Raw genomic sequence first — 20985 nt, 5'->3', positions numbered from 1 at the left:
GGCATTGCATTGGAAACACTGGATATATGAGGTGGGCAGGTACCCCTCGGCACCATATTACAGTATGGCTTCCTGATATCAGGCATTGCATTGGAAACACTGGATATATGAGGTGGGCAGGTACCCCTCGGCACCATATTACAGTATGGCTTCCTGAGATCAGGCATTGCATTGGAAACACTGGAGATATGAGGTGGGCAGGTACCCCTAGGCACCATATTACAGTATGGCTTCCTGAGATCAGGCATTGCATTGGAAACACTGGAGATGTGAGGTGGGCCGGTATCCCTAGGCACCATATAACAATATGGCTTTTGAGATAAGGCATTGCATTGAAAACACTGGAGATGTCAGGTGGGCCGGTGCCCCTAGGCACCATATTACAATATGGCTGCCCGAGATCAGGCATTGCATTGGAGACACTGGAGATGTGGGATGAGCAGGTGCCCCTAGGCACCATATTACAGTATAGCTGGCCAAGATCAGGCATTGCATTGGAAACACCAGAGATATGGGATGGACAGGTGTCCCTAGGCACCATATTACAGTATGGCTTCCCGAGGTCAGGCACTGCATTGGAAACACTGGAGATATGGGATGGGCAGGTGTCCCTAGGCACCCTATTACAATATGGCTTCCCAAGATCAGGAATTGCATTTTTGGATCTCGTACCAATTTCTTTAATTCCCGCCTATTGTGGCCAATATTTTTAACTCCTGTCCATTTTTGTGTCTGGTATTAAGTCTGGTTGCAGTTTTTATTTCGAGTCCTACCATTATATTGTCATTTTGTTTTAATTGCTTAATTAATTTTGTTTAATTACCCTGCACTATATCTTTTGTTCAAGTCCCCTACTTTGGGTGCCAATTTTGGTGGCCGACATTTTAAAATTCCACCTATAACTGTGATTGTAGTTCTGGGTCTTGCTTCTACATTGGCATATTTAAAAAATTTCCACCCACTTTTGTAGCCAGCATTTTTAAGTCCTGCTCCCTACCATGGATAGTATCTTTATAGAGCCGGACCCTATTGTGGGGTGCATTTTAGAGACCAAATGGGGCTGGTATTTTTGAGACCTGCCCCCTTATTGTAGCTAGTATTTTTGGGTCCCATCCCTAGTTTGGGATTTTTCTTTTATAAATTCCGGCTCACTATTACAGTCAGAATTTTTTTTAGCTCTGACCATTATTGTGGCCCATCTGTCCAGTTCAACTTCCTTGGATTTCCTTTTTACTGTGTGCACAAAATCTGTAACTAATACCAACCACAAGTATAGGCCACAACCCTGTGACGATAGCTCAAAGTAATCCCCCAAAAAACAGAGCCCTAAAATGCCTTCATAAATGGTTATAATAAGGAGAACCCCGATAAACAAGTATACATGCATATACAGAAAAGCTCCCCCTAGTGTTGATGCAGTACCTGCATGTTTTCCTGGGCATGTAAGAGGTCTCATGTGTTTTGGAACATTATCAAACAATGACCCACAACCAGTGCAGTCTGTACTATGTGCAGTTTGCCGGTAGAGTGTGCAGAGTATCGGACATATTGGATATTTGTCTCCACAACGGCTGTGTGAAAGCAGCCTTAGGATTCCTTCTGTATGCTGGTATGCTCTCTCTGTGGTGTTGGTGGCCCTGGAAATGATATTTTTTTCTTCATATGGTTCTGAAGACTCTATTCTTGGCACTTGTATGGTACTGAGGCTGTGGTTACCTCCAATCATCTGTCAGGGAGCTGGTAGACCTTGATGAGGCCTTTTCAAACAGGAGGCGACAGGATGTAAAGACTTTGGGCCACATGTATCACTCGTTTTTTCTGTTGTTTTTGCGCCTTTTCATTCAGGCGCACCGTTTTTGCGCCATTTTTGCGATTAAATGCCAAACTGGCCGTGCAGCAAAAATAAGCAGCTTTCCCTCATCTATCTTACCAATCCAGATGTTTTGCTGCGCCTAATGATATTCATCACTTGCAACGTTTTCATTTAGGCGCAAAAAAGGGCGCAAAAACACTCCAGCCCGAAGGTGGCGTTATCTGAGAAGAAAGCACTGAGCCCCTTTGCAGAACAGCTCATTTCTAGCAGCAGAGCTCAGCCAGACACTGGAACATATAATACAGACATTAGATACATTACAGACAGGAGCTGCAGACTCTATTTACAGTTCATCACCTTCTATTTACAAAACATTCTGCAAAACCCTGAGCTCACAGCAAGAGAGAAGAGAACTCTGCACAAGTTTGCAGAAGTTTGAAGAATGTTGCAGATACTACAGACAAGTGTCCCCCATGTAATTCTGCACAGTATCACCAGTGTGTCTGAGGGGGATATTGTGCAGAATTACAGGGGTGCAGCAGGAGCTCAGCACTGGGGAATCCCCTCCAGGAGAAGCCACTGCTGAGGAGGTCACTGGGTGCAGGGGGTCACACACCTGGGTGCTGCTGTGAGTGTTATTCTCATTCTGGGCTGTGGGAGAAGCAGAGAGGAGCTTGTAGCAGGATCACATGTAAGTGCCCGAATCTAACATTGCGCCTAAACTGTGTTAAAGTAAAGTGATTAATAAGAGGCAGAAAATACACTTATCACAGATGGTTGTAGCTTGTGATAATTTTGGCAAAACATTTGACTTGACCAGGGGGAGTATAAAACCCCTAGGCAGTGGGAGCAAAGGTTTTCTTAACATCAGGACTCTTTACCACCAGCTGTCTTGCGAGCACGTGCTCTAGACCAGTGACGGCGAACTTTTTAGCGACGGAGTGCCCAAACTGCAACCCCAAACCCCACTCATTTATCGCAAGGTGCCAACCAAAAATTAAAGCAGTAACTTATTGATCCCTGTTCTTCAACAATGTTCAATCATACTGGCCTCCGGGGGACACCAACACAGTAGAAAGAAGGAGGGAAAATTTGCATAATTGTAGCTTCTTTCCAGAGTCCCTGTGTACACAGAGAATCCTGTCTACAATTTCTCCCTCTTCCTACAGTCCCAAGTAGCCAAGTAACTATCACTGAAAGCAGCATCTTTTAAGTTGCTTGGAACTGCAGGAAAATTCTTTGAGTCCGGTCTGGTGTGCTGGGGAGATGGCCCGGGTGCCCACAGAAAGAGCTTGGAGTGTCGCCTCTGGCACCCGTGCCATAGGTTCGCCACCACTTCTCTAGACCTTATGGTCTTTCCACATAGCAGCAGTCCAATCTGTAGAGAGTGAAGAGAGAGACAGTGTTCAGTACACCTTCAGTACTGACACAGAACCCAATCCCAGGACCAGAGTCAGGAAACTCCGATCCAGAACTGCAGCTTCCCCAGTTTGGACACCGCTCAATCAATTATCCCAGCCTGCATCTACTACCAGGTAGCGCTTAATTCCTGAGGACCACTCTCCACGACCACTATAGTACCAGAATCTTCTGTTGACCGTTTAGGCCCGTTGCCTGCTACCTGTTGTTCAATAAAGAACCATGAGTTAATTTGCACAACGTTGCCTCCGTCTGATCCCTGGATATGGCTGTCTACCACCACGGGCTCTACATCCATAACCCAGGGACCTATCTTACAGACACTCAGGGGTTGCCCCAGGGAGAACCAGTACATCAGCCTCTCCCTCCATATTTCTTGCACACACCATGTGCTGGAGACCTGCCAGGCTGTAGGACAGCCCTCCGGTCCCCATACCTAGCACCGTGACCACAGAGTACCCAAGGCCGCACTAGCCAGCCACTCCATTATTCTCGGCACCGGCTGCCTCCAGGTTCATCTGTTCTATTATAGTATACGGGAGTTATTGGCCAAAGCATTCAGTGGTCACACACTTGCACAGTTGGACTGACCAACCTTACAACTAGCAGACTATTTACTGAGAGCCAGTGGTCTACTTCCTCATAACTCAGACCACATGCCCCAGCAACTACAACAGGAACACTGAAGGAACATTGGTGAATGGCCTACATCTCCAATACTTCAATAAGGACTTCTTCTCCACCTTGGTTGGCTCAAAAGCCTTCAACTCTCCCCCTGTGTCCTACACTTACTAATTATGTGGTACCAGAGGCCTCAAGGACTGTGATGAGTGACCTTTCTATTCATAGAAGTAAGGTGATATAGAACTGACCTATCTTGGTTAAGGTCACAAGCCTTCACCATTGTGGTAAAAGAACAAGTCATGTGTTACGTCTTTGCCTGTATCGTCTTCTGTCCGCGGTATGCGGCTTAGAAGGCGTTGAGGTTGTTCAGTGTTCCTGTGTGTGAACTGGGACTGAGATTGCTGCAGGGTTGATTGTTGCACCACACCCGCTTCCCTGCAGTCTAGCAACAGTTAACCTGCTGTGAATGACAGATCTCTCCTCCAGTCACCTTGAGGGGAGGTTCCCCAGTCACCTATATTACTTCCCAGCACAGGTTCCCCAGCGCTGGTAATACTCGTATTTTCAGCTCCCCAGTCCTTTCAGCGTTTTGTTCTTATGGTGACTTCTCTGGCATTCTGACTTTGGCTTTCGTTACTTACCTCGGCTTTCGCTTTCTGATTCTGCTTATATATTGCTCTCTCCGTTGTGACCCGGTTTACCTGACTTCGCTACCTGTGTGTATTGTTTGTTTGTCGTGTTCTTTGTCTGCACTGTGGCCTAGGAAGGGATCGTCTTCGTGGTTGTCCCGTATCAATAGGATACCTGAGGCAAGTAGGCAGGTGACAGCATTGGGGGGCTCAGACTTAGGGCTCACTGTCTGGTTAGTTGCCCCTGAATCCCCGAGCCATCATTACATCATGTCTATAAAATACAGCTACACCCAGGGTGTTTGGTCCGCTAGGTCATGTTGTCTCATATTTCTCCTAGCTTTTATAGATCAAATAGATATGATTTTATGAGAAATTAATATTTTCCACAAATTGTGGTTGTGGTGGTACATTGAGGAGGACTCAATGAAAGAGAATCATTATGACCATCTAACTACAACAAAACTATCTAAAATCTCATGTTGATTTTCTTTATGAATGGGATCTTTCATTAGTAGTGGTCATCCTCCAAGGGTCCTACACTAGTGGAATATCTTGACTTGAAATTTTTGACCAGGCGTGTCCACTCATCTCATTTGGGCTCATATCCGGGTTTCCCGAATATTACCGTTTTGCGCCGTTTGTCCCTGAATTGCCTCGGGTTGTTGGCGCACGCGATCAGATTGTGTCACACCGGCACCGGCTTGCATGCAACAGAAATCAGGGGCGTGGCCGTCGGAAAACCTGACATATTCGGAAAAACCGCGGTATTTAAAAAAAAATTGTGTCGCAAGATCAGCACTTACATGCACCGAGGAAAAGAAGGTGAACTCCGGCAGACCTCGGCGCAGCAGCGACACCTGGTGGACATCGGGCACACGACCTTAGTTAATCCCGGCAGAACCCGAGTCCTTGTCGGAGAACACGCCGCTGGATCGCGACTGGACCGGGTAAGTAAATGTGCCCCATTGAGTTTGGTGCTGTGTTTTCTCATGTCAAGAAAAAATAGATATAACTGTAAACTTATGTTGTGGGTTTTTGACGTTAAACGGGTCTCTGACGTGAAGTTCCTGTGGACTTTCTCGGTTTATGAAATTGTAATATTTTTCCTTTCATTAGTGAAAACTTAAGTTAGCATTTTGTAAGTTAAACCTGATGTATCTTCTGGAAAACATGTGTTTTTACTTTCCCCACAGGTCCGTAAAAAAAACACATCATAGTGTCTCCCCATTTTTTGCTTCCTCTTATATCTCTGCTCACATTTACTGTGTGTGGGTATTGATCTATGATAGGGCTAAAATCTGACCTGGTGATGTTCCTGCTATTGACAGTATCAGAAAATATTCAGTCCTGTGATTGTTTTTATATATTTGAAGGTGGTGTTTTATTTTAGCAATACTTTTTTGTGATAGGGGGTCCTGATGATGAGCTGACCTCCACTCCAACATTGAACGGTATAGCATGTTTTTGCTAAAGCTCCCCCAGAAGGAAAATTGAGGATTCAAAGGTTATTGGTTGAAGTTTTTGGCCGTTTCATGTAATACAACGATGTGTCCTCCGATATGGAATTTTAGAAATCTCTCTGCGGGATGGGGCTGGTGTTAGGAAAAAAAAATTAAAAGTGTACCTACCTCGGCCGGACCAGAATTGTTGGAGAACACAAAACCCACTGCGGCTAATCATTGCCATTTGAAAACCCATGTGATGTAGAAGAAGGATCCCTTAAGGCAGGGTTTGTTAAACTCATTTTCACCAGGGGCCATATAAGCCTCGTGGTTGCCTTAATAGGACCGAATATCATTTTATTACTGTATAAATGTATCTACTTGAGCTGCAAGGTAGGTACATTTATAAAGCATCAGCCATTAAAGGGCATCCACAAAGCTGAACAAAGATATTGGTATGGCCAGTATGTACCTCTACAATACCCCCACACAGTAGCAAATAGTCACAGTGTCAGCCAGTAGCCAATTGTATCTGTGCCCTCAATAGTCACAGTGCTCCCACAGTAGCCAATAGGGACAGTGATCCTACAGTAGCCAATAGTCACAGTGCCCCCATAGAAGCCAATAGTCCCAGCCTCTTCTCCCCTTCCCCGTGTGCTGATGTATGTTTTGGTGTGGAAAAAAATATTTAATTATCTTATGAAATCATCACGTCTACCAGCTTTAGAGCACAGAGGAAAAGATAAAAAGACAGCTGTTGCTTCGGGGACAGGTAAATATCGGAGTACTGTAGGCCCTATGCTACTCTTTAGACTAGAGCAGTATAGGTGGGGCAGGAGCCAGCACTGGGCATACCTGGGTAAGTGCCAGGGCCCAGAGCTGCTGGGGGGCCTACATAAGGCTGTACATAAGGAATCCATGGGAATGAGGGGGACTGTAAATAATGAATCCATAGTGGGTAAGGGGGGGCTTTATATCAAATAAAAATGAGGGGACTGTCTGAGTATATTTTAGGGAACAGGAGACTGTTTAGTTTCTGAATTTTTAATACCGCCATTTGAGTTCACTGCAAAGGGGCCTACTGAGGCTCTGTCACCCAGGGGCCTACTGAAACCTGGAGCCAACCCTGACTATGGGCGCAGGGAGATGGGTTGGATTACACAAGGTCATGGGCCAGATTTTGTCTCTGGGCTATGTGTTTGACACCTGTGCCCCAAGGCCACTGATGGGTGACCACCAATTGTTCCTCAGTCAACTAAACAGGCAACTAAAGCAGGGTAAATTCACTATCAACTTCTTCAATTTCAAAATATTCCCATTTTTTCCGATACAAATTTCTTACAGTTTGGCACAATCTAAATATTTACAAGAAAATATCTTTTGGGAAGTTTCAAACTGAAGACAATTTTTAAGGTCTATTGAAAAGTCAGCAGAAAGCACAAAGTCAATTAAGGTAAAGACTGTGACATCATTGATTCGGTCTGGTTGGATTCTGATTAACATCATTTGGCCATCACTACTGAGAATAGCGCAGCTCCACCATTTCAGCCGTGTCATCAGGGTCTGAGCGTTCTTGGTTTCACGGTTATCTAGATTGACACATAATCAGTGGACTACAAACACAAACATCTAGCTGTGGAGACTTATGGCTTATTCATTCACACATCTGTTTTTTTTTCTCAGCATGCCATCCGTGAGTTCCAAGGACCCTTTATTTTTTACCTCATTTCTTTTTTTTTTGCCACTGATCCAGGGTCTGTCAAAAAAAAAATTGGAGTCACTTCAATCCAGATACAGATAACAATGTAATGTCACAACGTTGGGTCATTACGGAATCATAGTCTGGAATTCTTGCTGGAGTGGACCCAGTAGGACTCATCACTGTGCCTGGCTCTGTAACTCAGAGATCCAAGATGGCGGCTTTCAAGATGGTGGCCTTGTTCCGGACATATCCTAAAAGATAGGCCCCTTCACCAATTACTTACTGGGATATCAGGTATGTAATTTTTCCTCTTGCATCTGAAATAAAAGGATATCTCATTTCCTTATTTTACCACTAATCCAGGATCCTTCAAAAAAAAATGTAGGGCCTGTTAAATCCAGATACAGAAACAATGTAATGTCACAAAGTTGGGTCATTACGGAATCATGGTCTGGAATTCTTGCTGGAGTGGACCTAGTAGGACTGATCACTCTGATCACTCTGCCCCCGCTGGCAGGATCCACACTTCTTTAAGCTTTCTATTTCCTTCTTTAAAAAAAAGGCTTTAAAAATTATGCAAATGAACCCGAGGGGCTCCCAACTCTATTAACACCTATGGAGCCCCTCAGGTTAATTTGCATAATTTCCAAAGCCTTTTTTTTTTTGCAAAGACCTGGGCATAAGAAGCTAAAAGAAGAGCAAATCCTGCCAGAGGGGGTGCACACCTGTATGACAGTGTGTTTGGTTTACAATCCTTCATCCTGGTGTTAGATGCCCTTTAAGTTATTTTGTATTTTAAATACACATGTTCTAGGTGTAACATTCTCCCAAAATGAAAAATATATAGAGAACAGGTGATAGGTCCCTCTACACATATGGTTCCAGTGATGAAAGTGCAGGAGTCCATGGTGACCACCTAAATAGAACAGTGGACAAGTATTTAAAGACTATGAGAGTGACAAATATAGCGGAATATAGAACTTTATTCTACATAGACTTTGCATGGAGTTGCGGTACTGATACGTGACCTCCACTGTTGCCCCAGCTATGACATCATCATCATAGAGAGGGACAAATACAGTGTTTTTTCTACCTGGGGGGTAAAACTATTATGAAGCACCATCAAATATTTCTACCATTGTTCGATGTAGGACTGGTTTCAAAACCTAGTCAATAGGACTATAAGTCGAAGTCTTCTTTTCTCTTCAATTTAGTCTTAAATCCTCCTAAATCCATTGTAAAACCGCCGGCTTCATTGTCATTTCATCATTCAACCACAGTTAAGGAAAACCTGTCTAAATGGAAACAAAGATCTAGCATCCAGAATGGAAAATCCAGATGATGGGACAGACTCAAATGTCACAGAAAATTTAGGGCGTGAATGGCCTTGGAAAGAAGCTTTAACACATTAACAATACAAAAGTCAATGCACATGGATGGAAATGTCTCATAGAAAATAACACGACCGGTAGGTTAAAGGGGATTTGTTCCGTAAATTGATGAGTGATTCCTTTAAATATGAGATGGGTGAGGGAACCCACACATAGGACCTCAACCAATCAGCTGATACCCACCATGGACCTGGAAGAAGAAAAATCTAGAATCCAGAATGGATAATCCAGATGACGGGTAGGTCACCATAGACCTAGAACAGCTCCGGTATCTGTGGCTGACTACAGGTAAGAGTGAAAAATAGTGAAATACTGAACAGATTTTTTTCCCCAATAGCAATGAGTATTGGGCCAGCTTGAGCTCATCCTACTTTTATCAGGAGTCCCATACCTACAACAAGGCATACGGTCCATCTTTGCCATGAATAGTGTAAACCCCCTCCACCACCACTTGGTCATACTAAAATAGTTTTTAAGGAACCTGCAGTTTGTAGAGTTGTTGAGCTGAAGGATTGGTTCATCTGACTCTTCAGACCTTATGTTCTGAATTTCTTTAGCTCACTAAATTGGCTCCGTAGAGATACCACCTAATGTAGGGAACACGAAGAACACAAGAAGAACATGATGCAAAACCAGTAGGACATTCTGCACAGTTTTTACCCAGTGTCCTCAGCCCACAGAGTCAATTTTGTTTCACACCAAGCAGAGCCAATTTTTTTTAGGTTTGCAGTCAGAGAAGGTTTCGATGTAAAGAACTTAATCCAAAGTCACCTCTGAGTGTAGTTGCTTTCTGCTTGGCGTTTCAGGTCTTTGAGATGCCAAATCCTGGGCCAATTACAATACTCCAGAGGGAAGTAGACAGATACCATTATTGAGATGGAGAACATAACATTTAAAGCACAATATTACGTTTCGATGGGGCAGATTTATCAAAATTGGAAGACTGTTCGATGTTAGACAAAACAGTCTAAGGCTACATTCACACTACCGTATGGAGGACGTATATACGGCCAATATACATCCTCCATAGAAGGCAATGGGTGCACGGCGCCCTACGGGAGCGGTACGGTGCGGCACCACTAGGTACCCGGGAAAAAGATAGGACCTGTCCTATCTTTTCCCGTAATACGGCGCCGTGCGCCATAACTTCCTATGGAGAGGGGCGGGGGTGAGCTGCGCTCACCTCCTCCTCCTCTCCCCGTGCACTGCCGTTGCCCGCTATGGTACGGTACGGGCGGGCAACCGATCAAGTTATGACCAGAATATATTTTGTGGAGCTCCTATGGCAGGTTTCCTGTGGGTATACAGTGCACCTATGAAGAAAACTTATTGGATGGACTTGTCCTTATGAAAATAGACTCGTACAGGAGACATGATAATGATCTGTAGAATTTCGACCCAAGTGACACTGTCCAAATCAAACATGAAGAACACAGAACACACAGCACAGATCTGGATTGTAGTCAGCCAATGGTTCATGTGGGAAAAGCTTTTCTATTCACTACTGTACATGCGCTGCAGCTAACGATTTGTGGAAATTGTTGACATTTATCTAAAGGGAACCTGGGAAATGTTTGGCTTGTTTCTGAACACTTGACTGGGAGATTGGTCTTTCCTACGGCTCTTGATGGGGAATTCGTAGCAAAACTTTTGGGCCAAAAATGGAACTTTATCCAGACTACTCGTGGACCCCTACTCATATAACACCAATAGAGACAATTGTGAGAGATATAGCTATTACTGGTGATGGTCTAATAAGATAGATCCATAGATACCTACAGATCCTACAACCCTCACAAATACTATATGATACTCCTGCCATCTTATTAAAGATATGGTACACATGTGCTGTTAGTGGTTTACACATGGCTGCCCACAGATCCTACATATTCTATATGAAACTCCCATCAAAATTGTCAGACCAATATAAGGTGCACACATGTTGGTGGTGGTGCTCTACACAAGAAAAATCCATAGGTACCTACAGATCCTACGACGACTCCCTCCATTTTCTCAGAGCAAGTTAATGTTCACACAGGTTGCATAAAACCAGACCTCAGCTGCCTTCACAGTGATTTAAAAATCAGTAGGGAAAAACGGGCTTATTCCTAACCTTTTACAGTATTTTTATATTTCCCATCACTTACACGTGTTCACACTTTTCCAAATTTGTCAGATATTTTATGTGCCATTACATTACCATTAAACCTCATCATCCCAGGCGAGCTACACCACTTTCTGCCCACAAAGCAGAATGATGGTGGAATTATGACGCTATTAAGCCCTCCGGTTACTCACATCGGGTCATTTTAATTGAAACTTAGAAAAAAAAAATTGCTTGTAATGGGCAATTTAGAAGGTAACCCTGCCTGGTAACAAGGATCTGTTTTTTCCACTAAGCATTTATTTGACGATGGCTCCAAACTGTAAGAGAACGCTTTCCTCCTCCTCCTCCTTGGTGAACATCTGATTTTTATGTTGAAGGAACTCTTATTTTAACCACTAATCCCCCCTCCACCTTCTCCAAATGGGTCTTAAAATGTGTTCTGCAGTTTCCTTCTTCGGAGCCAAGAAAGTGGATGAGCTTGTTTTATGCAGCCGAGCTTTGTGTTTTATCACTATGGGATCAACTGTAGAGTCCATGGCTGGTCCAAAAACGCAGGGTATGTGAGGACTCTCATGGTTGGACAAACACTTGTATAGATGTATAGTCTGAATTGTTAACCATTTTTTCTTCAAATACTGGAAATATATCCAGACCCAGGTAAACATTTGACTTTGGCCTTATGAAAATGACAATGGGGCAGATTTACTTACCCGGTCCATTTGCGATCCAGCGGTGGGTTCTCCGACGCTGATTCGGGTCTTTCGGCAAACCACTAAGGTAATGTGCCCGATGTCCACTAGGTGTCGCTGCTGCGCTGAAGTCCGCTGATGCGCCACAATCCGATTGCGTGCGCCAAAAACCCAGGGCAATTTGGCGCAAATCGGTAATTTTTGGGAAACCCGACGAAAAAAAGCGATTCGGGCCCTTAGTAAATGACCCCCAATGTGCTTAGAACTAGACACAAATGGGTTTCAGCCATGTTGCTGCGCTCATTGGGGCAGATTTACTTACCCGATTCATTCACGATCCAGCGGTGCGTTCTGTGTGGAGGATTCGGGTCTTCCGGCGATTCACTAAGGTAGTTCCCCCGATGTTCACCAGGTGTCGCTGCTAAGCTGAATTCCGTCGGAGTGAACTGAAGTTCACCAAGCCCGGCTGGGTGCAGGTAAGCGCGTGTCAAGCGACACTTTTTTTTTTTTTTAAATGCGGCTTTTTTTCCGAATCCGTCGGGTTTTCGTACGGCCACGCCCCCTGATTTCCGACGCGTGCATGCCGGCTCCAATGCGCCACAATCCGATCTCGTGCGCCAAAAACCCGGGGCAATTCAGGAAAAATCGCCGCAAAACGGAAACATTTGGGTAACCCACCGTAAAAACGCGATTTGGGCCCTTAGTAAATGACCCCCATTGTTTTTTATTTTTTCTCTTCCTTTTTTCTTGTTTTTAATGTGTTTCCCTTTTCTTAAATGGAAAAAATGTAAGGCTCTGTTTTCTCCTGCATAATAAAAAAGTTCTGATAAAAAAAAAAAGTTTCGGCCCATTTTTGGTCAGGATCAGCTCTATAATTTGCAGCACAGTCTCCCAGCTCGGTCATGGTACGGAGAGACATGTGGGCTCACCTCACCATGACTGCGCGTATGATAAGTCAATGGTGGCTGATCTATAGTAGTAAATAACCCCCTCTTGAGTTTAAAACACTTGTTTCAAAAAATGTTTTAACAAATTTTAAAATCTACAGGTTTAACCAAAACAATAACGTAAGAAGTGATGCATAAAGACTATACCGTAAACTCTGTCCTCAACCCTCTCTCATAAACTTCACGGTGGCACAAGACCCCCCAAAAAAAAAACTGTAGCTCTATTAATATCCATATATGGGGCCCGTGAGCTAGCCGCAAAAACGGCAGCTAGCTCACATTGAACATAGACTTGCATTATGCATGGTGAGCAGGTCCTATCCCTGCCCGTATTTTCAGCGTGGTTGCCCAGTTCCCAATGGAGAGGGAGCACCTTGCGGCTCACAGCTCCTGTTTGTTCACACGGACATATGAAAGGTAGTTGGGAGAGTGTAAAAACCCCCATTGTGAGGATAGTCCTTCAATCGATAATAATATAAAGGAGGGGGGTGCACTTCCCGTTGCTATAGTAGAAGACCACCAGAACTGACCAGATAATTTTCCTGCCCTAGGACCTATAAGTTGATCTTCCAACTGTTTGGCAAAATCCAAGAAACATCTGGAATGTCAGTCCCCCAAGCCAATCCGGAAGCTTCAACAGATAAACACCACTGAAAGCACAGGGGACCTGAACAAAATGGGCTCTACCACCAATACATAAAACCACTTCTAAGAGAGAGGTATAAATAGGGGGAGTGTGGTTGTGCCACCAAGTGTCCTACAAGCTCTTCTTAAAAGTAAAATCTACTTCAATAACATCTAGTTTACATTGTTCCTTTCTACAGTGATGTCATGTCCCATAAAAACTAACATCAAAATCCATAAGTTAACTTTAGGGTATGGTGTACACTACGTGTGTCAAACACAAGGCCCACAGCCCAACTCCCTGCCTCTATGCTGCTCTTGTAACCTATGCAGGGAACCTCTAGAAACCTCCTAGGGAACTCTGATGTTCCCACAGGAGAAAATAAGAAGATGGCTGGAGGAGGGGGCAGGGGATTCTACACATAGGGGGCCCTTATTTTTTAGGGGGTTTGAGAAAAGCGGCTATTATAATACCCCTTTTTCTATGGCTGTGACTATTCACTACGGTGGGAAAATTGTGACAATTGGCTACCGTGGTGGCACTGTGACTATCTGCTACTGTGGGGTGGCACTGTGACTATTTGCTACTCTGGGGTGGCACTGTGACTATCTGCTACTGTGTGGTGGCACTGGGACTATCTGCTACTGTGTGGGGACACTGTGACTATTTGCTACTGTGTGGGGGCACTGTGACTATCTGCTACTGTGTGGTGGCACTGGAACTATCTGCTACTGTGTGGGGACACTGTGACTATTTGCTACTGTGTGGGGGCACTGTGACTATCTGCTACTGTGTGGTGGCACTGGAACTATCTGCTACTGTGTGGGGACACTGTGACTATTTGCTACTGTGTGGGGGCACTGTGACTATCTGCTACTGTGTGGTGGCACTGGAACTATCTGCTACTGTGTGGGGACACTGTGACTATTTGCTACTGTGTGGGGGCACTGTGACTATCTGCTACTGTGTGGGGGCACTGTGACTATTTGCTACTGTGTGGGGGCACTGTGACTATTTGCTACTGTGTGGGGGCACTGTGACTATTTGCTACTGTGTGGGGGCACTGTGACTATTTGCTACTGTGTGGGGGCACTGTGACTATTTGCTACTGTGTGGGGGCACTGTGACTATCTGCTACTGTGTGGTGGCACTGGGACTATCTGCTACTGTGTGGGGGCACTGTGACTATTTGCTACTGTGTGGGGGCACTGTGACTATTTGCTACTGTGTGGTGGCACTGTGACTATTTGCTACTGTGTGGGGGCACTGTGACTATCTGCTACTGTGTGGTGGCACTGGGACTATCTGCTACTGTGTGGGGGCACTGTGACTATTTGCTACTGTGTGGGGGCACTGTGACTATTTGCTACTGTGTGGGGGCACTGTGACTATTTGCTACTGTGTGGTGGCACTGTGACTATTTGCTACTGTGTGGGGGCACTGTGACTATTTGTTACTGTGTGGTGGCACTGTGACTATTTGCTACTGTGTGGGGGCACTGTGACTATTTGCTACTGTGTGGGGGCACTGTGACTATTTGCTACTGTGTGGGGGCACTGTGACTATTTGCTACTGTGTGGGGGCACTGTGACTATTTGCTACTGTGTGGGGGCACTGTGACTATTTGTTACTGTGTGGTGGCACTGTGACTATTTGCTACTGTGTGGGGGCACTGTGACTATTTGTTACTGTGTGGTGGCACTGTGACTATTTGCTACTGTGTGGGGGCACTGTGACTATTTGTTACTGTGTGGGGGCACTGTGACTATTTGCTACTGTGTGGGGGCACTGTGACTATTTGTTACTGTGTGGGGGCACTGTGACTATTTGCTATTGTGTGGGGGCACTGTGACTACGGTATTGGCTGCTGTTGGGGTACATACTGGCCATGCCAATGTCTTTGGTTATTTAACAATATGTTCAGCTTAAATGTAACTACTCAAGTAGATAACATTTATAACATGAGTGTCCCCCTAGTGAAAATTAATTTGACACCTATGGTGCACACCTTTGTATTGTGACGGAAACAAGTAGAAGATAAGGGGCAGGTAAGTCACCCTTTTGCCTACAAAGTCCATTTACAAAAAATACATTTTGAGCATAATATATCCATGTTAACATTGCCAAAAATATTACAAATTCAAACTTAAAAAAGGTTGATGACATCTTTAACAAAAACAAATAATATATATATATATAATTGTTAGAAATGCTCTATCCCATTAGTGGATCCCAGAGATTAAACAGAACACAACTAACATTTATTTCCTGGATGGAGTCTGGGCTCCCTAAATAATTTTATGTGGTGGGCCCAAGGAACTCCAGTCCAACACTGCCTCTTATGTCATCACTGGAGCACACAGTGCCATCAAATGTGCCATGTAAATAAATGGGACACCAGGACCAGTTCCCCAACCCATAAATGTAGATCATGTGGTAGGGAAGTGGCCAAATATAATAAAAGGTATTCTGCATGGTGGATACAATAACAAAAAATATCACATTCAGTGTATTAACATTTTTAATCAAATTCTCCTCCCAAAAATGGAATAAAAATTTATCAAAAAGTAATGTGTATCCTACTCAAAACTACAACTCTCTGCAAAAAACAAGCCATCATACAACTCCATGGGATTATAAAAATAAGAAGCTATGGAGATCAAGATATGATGAAAGAGTGATTCTTTTCCGAATATTATTTTCTGAATTAATAAATCATATAAAAGCTATAGACATGTAGTAGCACTAAAATTTAAAGAAGTCCCAAAATATATTTAACACGTCAATATAACACGTTAATATTCTTAAACATGCAATGAAACATTAAATGGTAGAATAAAAAAAGGTGTTTGTTCTGCAAAAAACAAGCCCTTAAGCGGTAAAGTTAATAGAAAAATGCAAAAAAAAAAGTTATAACTTTTGGTACTTGGAGAAGAAGAGGCAAAAAAATTAAAAATGGAAGATGTTCTGAAAATTTTATATGTAAAATACATTTATAAGAATTTATAGCATATGTATAGCATAATACCTTCATGGGATTCTCTTTTGGAACTATGAAGCCCCTTTGTAATGTTCACTATGTTTCCATTTTTCACGATTTTCATAGTCTGTTTCCTTTAAGTGAATAAAATCAATAATCTTTTATTCTGAGAATGGAAAGCCATAGATGCTGACGTGGTCCTGGAGAGAAGCCCCCATGAGAGTAAAGACCCCCTTTAAGCGTGGGCTCACTTTAAGACCAGAGATCCAGTAGAACATCCTTATTGGTACATGATTTCCAGATGCACGTTTTATCAGGATCAGAAAAACAGATACATGGTATTATGTGTAGCCAGGAGGCCAAACATGGAAGGAACATTCCCAGAAAGGGATTAGAAGGAAAGATGGGAGCAATAGAAGAAACTAATCATGGAAACAAAATTGGGGAAGTGAAATTGTGCAGAAAATAGCAAATTATTCATAAGTTGGGATATTGGCAAGGACTACACGTCGTTGAAAAAACTTAACTGTATCCACTATGAAGACCTAAGTTGCTTGAGGGGTCCAGGGATTTGTATTAAGACTTTGTTGACTTGGATGGTCTGAGTATTGGGCAATGTACGTGTTTCAATGTTTACAGCAATGGGTAGTCTGGTATCTGGTGAAATGTGTCCTTAAAGGGAACCTACCACCACGGATCTACCTATTAAGGTAGATCCGGTGGCAGGTTCCTCTAATGTAGAGTAGTATAGTCCATTTTAGGGCTAATTCTTTCGCGGCCCAGAACTTTTATAAATTTAAATTTCCCCAATATGCAAATTTCCTGCTACCGGATCTACCTTAATAGGTAGATCCATGGTGGAAGGTTTCCTCTTAAGGGAACCTGTCACCAGGAGAATATGTCCCCTATAAAGAGTAGAGTGCATACTGACAAGGCAGCTCCTTCTTTCTACATGTGTGCCGGCACTGGCTCTAGGTCAGTGACAGGTCCATGCACTGCCTGGGGCGTCAGATTGGTGAGTACTCAGTTTATTGGTTTTATACACCCGAGTATAAGCTGAGTGGGTAATTTTCAGAAATTGTGCTGAAAGGCTTGGCTTATACTGGAGTATATACGGTAAGTTAGATCAAACTTTACCTATTTAGCTGCAGATCCTAGTCCCTTATCCCCTGGGAGTGGCCAGTGAGGAGAGGTTCCCCCCCACACACACAGACACATACCCTCAGGAAACTAGTTAAAATCCCCCCAAAATTTGCCCATGTTCACATATTACCTCCTTCCTGGCTTCCTCCACTGCTTACGTCATTTCTGCATTCACTCCCTGTCCTCCTGTTTGTGCCGAAGGCTGAGGGTCTCCACATCCATTTGTGCCACACTACGCCAAGGGTCCATAGCGAGTTACAGACCTGCCTCACTGCCTGGCAACCCACAGCGTAGTGTGGCACATGCGGCTCAGCTTCATCTACGCATGTCCGTCTGCAGATGCTGACCGCGCAGGCGCAAGAATTGCCTGCCACAGTCCACCTGATCAGGAGAACAGGGCATGACTGCAGAAATTACATATTCAGTGGGGGAAGTGACGGGGGGAGGTAATATATGAACATAGGCAGATTATGCTGATTTGAACTAGATGCATGACGGAGCGGTTTCCTGAGGGTTGGGGAAAAATTGCTCCTCAATGGCCACTCCCAGGAGACAAGGAACTAGGATCTGCAGCCAGCTAAGTAAAGTTTGATCTTTTTTTCTGAAATACCCAATTTTACTATAAAAAATGCCTTGTCGGTGTGCACTCTATTTTCTATAAGGGAGATGGGGGATCTAGAAAAGGGCTCCTGATGACAGGTTTCCTTTAAGGACCAACAATGACCAAGAACAAATCAATACAAAGTGGCTGTGCACCAATAAAAGAAGGGTAAAAGTCGTTATTCAGCACTTCTGGACCTGTTAGAGCCCCTCATGGTTCCTGGCCCTCCGCACTACAGTAGATGACATTGGGTTGATACAGGTAGACCAGATTCTGGGCCGGTCCTACTCAATTGGTCTCATATTCTAAAATTCTAATTCTAAATATTCCAACTCTGATGGAGATAGTAATGGTATCCCCTCCAGGACCGCTTTATTAGAAATATTGAAATAATTCCTCCATTCGGAACCCCCTCCCGCTGGTGGCTTTAATATGCAATGACTTGAGGTCTGAATGGTTCCACCTCTAATTGATTTTTTATATGCATGCCGCATTTGAAGGAATCTCGGTAGGTTAAAGATTTCTTGTAATTGAGCAAAAGACTTAAAGCTATTCCCATCCAGGAGTTGATGAAGAAACCAAATACCTTTACTCTTCCACGGAGAGAACCCCTCTAACCTGAACATTTCTGGAAGCCGTGGGTTATGCCAGATAGGATGACAGAATATTCTCTGTGATCCTGAATCCCATTAGACATTAAGACATTAGCCAGTAGGACCAACGTCGGGCATCTCACATCTCTAGTCATTCCCGTTCTGCCTATTTCAACTGTTGCAATCGGCGATAACATTCCAGTCATTGAAGACACCAACCTCCCATTAGGCTCCGCCCTATCCAAATTCTGTGCCCACCCCCTTAGCTGTTGTTTCTAACTATATTTTTAAATGGATTTTATGACTGTCCTAAAATAAAGAACTTTTGGAACTTTCAAGCTCCTTGTTATAACCCAGCACCTAATTTCTATCCAACGTTATCCCCTTGATTTATCCCCTTGATTTATCCCCTTGATTTATCCCCTTGATTTATCCCCTTGATTTATCCCCTTGATTTTAACTCGTGACCTGCCAAGTTACAATGTGGCAGCACAAGTTCCACTTTGATTTGAAAGTTGGAAACAGAGTTGTTCCTGTTTGCATGTCCATTGTAGAACTGTGCTGCTCCTGGAGGAAGGAACCTGAAGATATGACATAGCTCTTGACGTATTTGGGGCAATTCAGAAAAATGACCAAAAGAAGATTTTCCTTGTTATGCCGGGAAAGGAAGGGGGGAGTCGAAATATTAAACTTAGTATTTAATGGGCCGAGGGTTGAATAGGAATCATTCTTTTATTTAGCAACAAACTGTAGGTTAGAGGATAAGTAGGGGACAACTAGTAGCCCTAAGTCATATCCATCCAGTAGTAGAGCGCCCTCTTCATCCCATCTGGAATAGCTTTTTAGTATTCCATTTACTGTATTCTCACTGTAAAGTACTGTACATTTTTTTCCAAAAAGCTTTTGCATCTTTTTTTGTACAGATAACATGCCATCTCAGAGTATTTCAAGACCTCCAGCAGAAATCCAAAAACAAATGTGAACAACATGAAACTGTTTCCCGTAGAGATAAACTTCTAAAAGTCAACTCGCATAAACAGACATAAACCTGCACATTCATCTTATACTAACACATTAGACCCAGATAAATATACCGTATCATGAGCATGTCAAGCATCCAGTACCTCCACTCCTATCCAATCCTGGTCCATTTTATAATCCACAGATGGTGGCAATTTTTTTTACATCAAAAGTGAAACAAAGACTCTACAGTCCATGGAAACTGCGTATAATAAAATGATTGCCCGTTATATCAACACCGGAGATATCTATAAACACATATGTCAACGCTCAGAATATTCCTGGAAACAGCAATGTATTCGGTCATATCGGACTTTCAACCAATAGAATGTTTGGAAGTGGTACAGTACAAGTAGGTTGGTGTGTCCTGTGATGGAGGATGTCACTTATGCCAAAAAACTTGTACTTGGGATAGTAAATGGTATAGTAAGTTACCACCAGTGTGTGACCATCAGCTAGCATCTACCTTCTCCTTCTCCTCTCTTGGACCAGTCATTCTTCTTCTGGCCGTGCATGCTCCTCTGTCGCCCCCCAATTCTCATTGACAAAATGTCCATAGGCAATTTGTTACAGAAAAGTCCTTGTGTCTAAGGGACGTACTCATTTAGGATCCTACAATGTGTTTGATCTGATTACTTCAATCCTTGTTTTTTATCCTGACCTCTGGGCTGTACCTTGACTACACTTTCCCTGACCTTTGCTTGTTTCTGATTATACTCTGCCATGTCTTATGGTACTAGAATTCTCAAGTTGACTGTATCAGCTCCCACCCATAACGAGGCTACCTTTGGTGATCCGATTGCATTAAAATACTGATACTAAAGTGTACAAAGGGTGAATATCGAAGGGGACACATAGACAACAATCTTAGGTGGCAAAATGGGTTGACACTCCACTGCCTGTAACACATGGTCAATGTAGGAACAATTGTATTGTATCTATGTGGAGCAGCATCCTCATTCTTAATTTTAAAGGTGATAGCTCATTGCCTTGGCCCAAACCAACATGACTGGTGGCTACTACGATTCTTTACATATATAAATATGTCTTCTGCTTGCTGCCCAGATATCTTGGGATTTTATTCTATTTCTCCCTCAATTGACATCGGAAAATAAAGCGAAAAGGAGTTTCTGATTCCCCATGGGGGCCATTGCTTTAGCCGACCAGCCCTTTGAAAGTGAGGGGGAGCTGCAGTCGGTTGCAAGAGGGACACAGAGACAACCTTATCTGGCTCCTTACCATGTTGTTACAGTGCCG

This window comes from Engystomops pustulosus, chromosome 1 (genome assembly GCF_040894005.1).
Source record: "Engystomops pustulosus chromosome 1, aEngPut4.maternal, whole genome shotgun sequence".
NCBI classification, from domain to species: Eukaryota; Metazoa; Chordata; class Amphibia; order Anura; family Leptodactylidae; genus Engystomops; species Engystomops pustulosus.
This window is presented reverse-complemented; position numbering follows the sequence as displayed.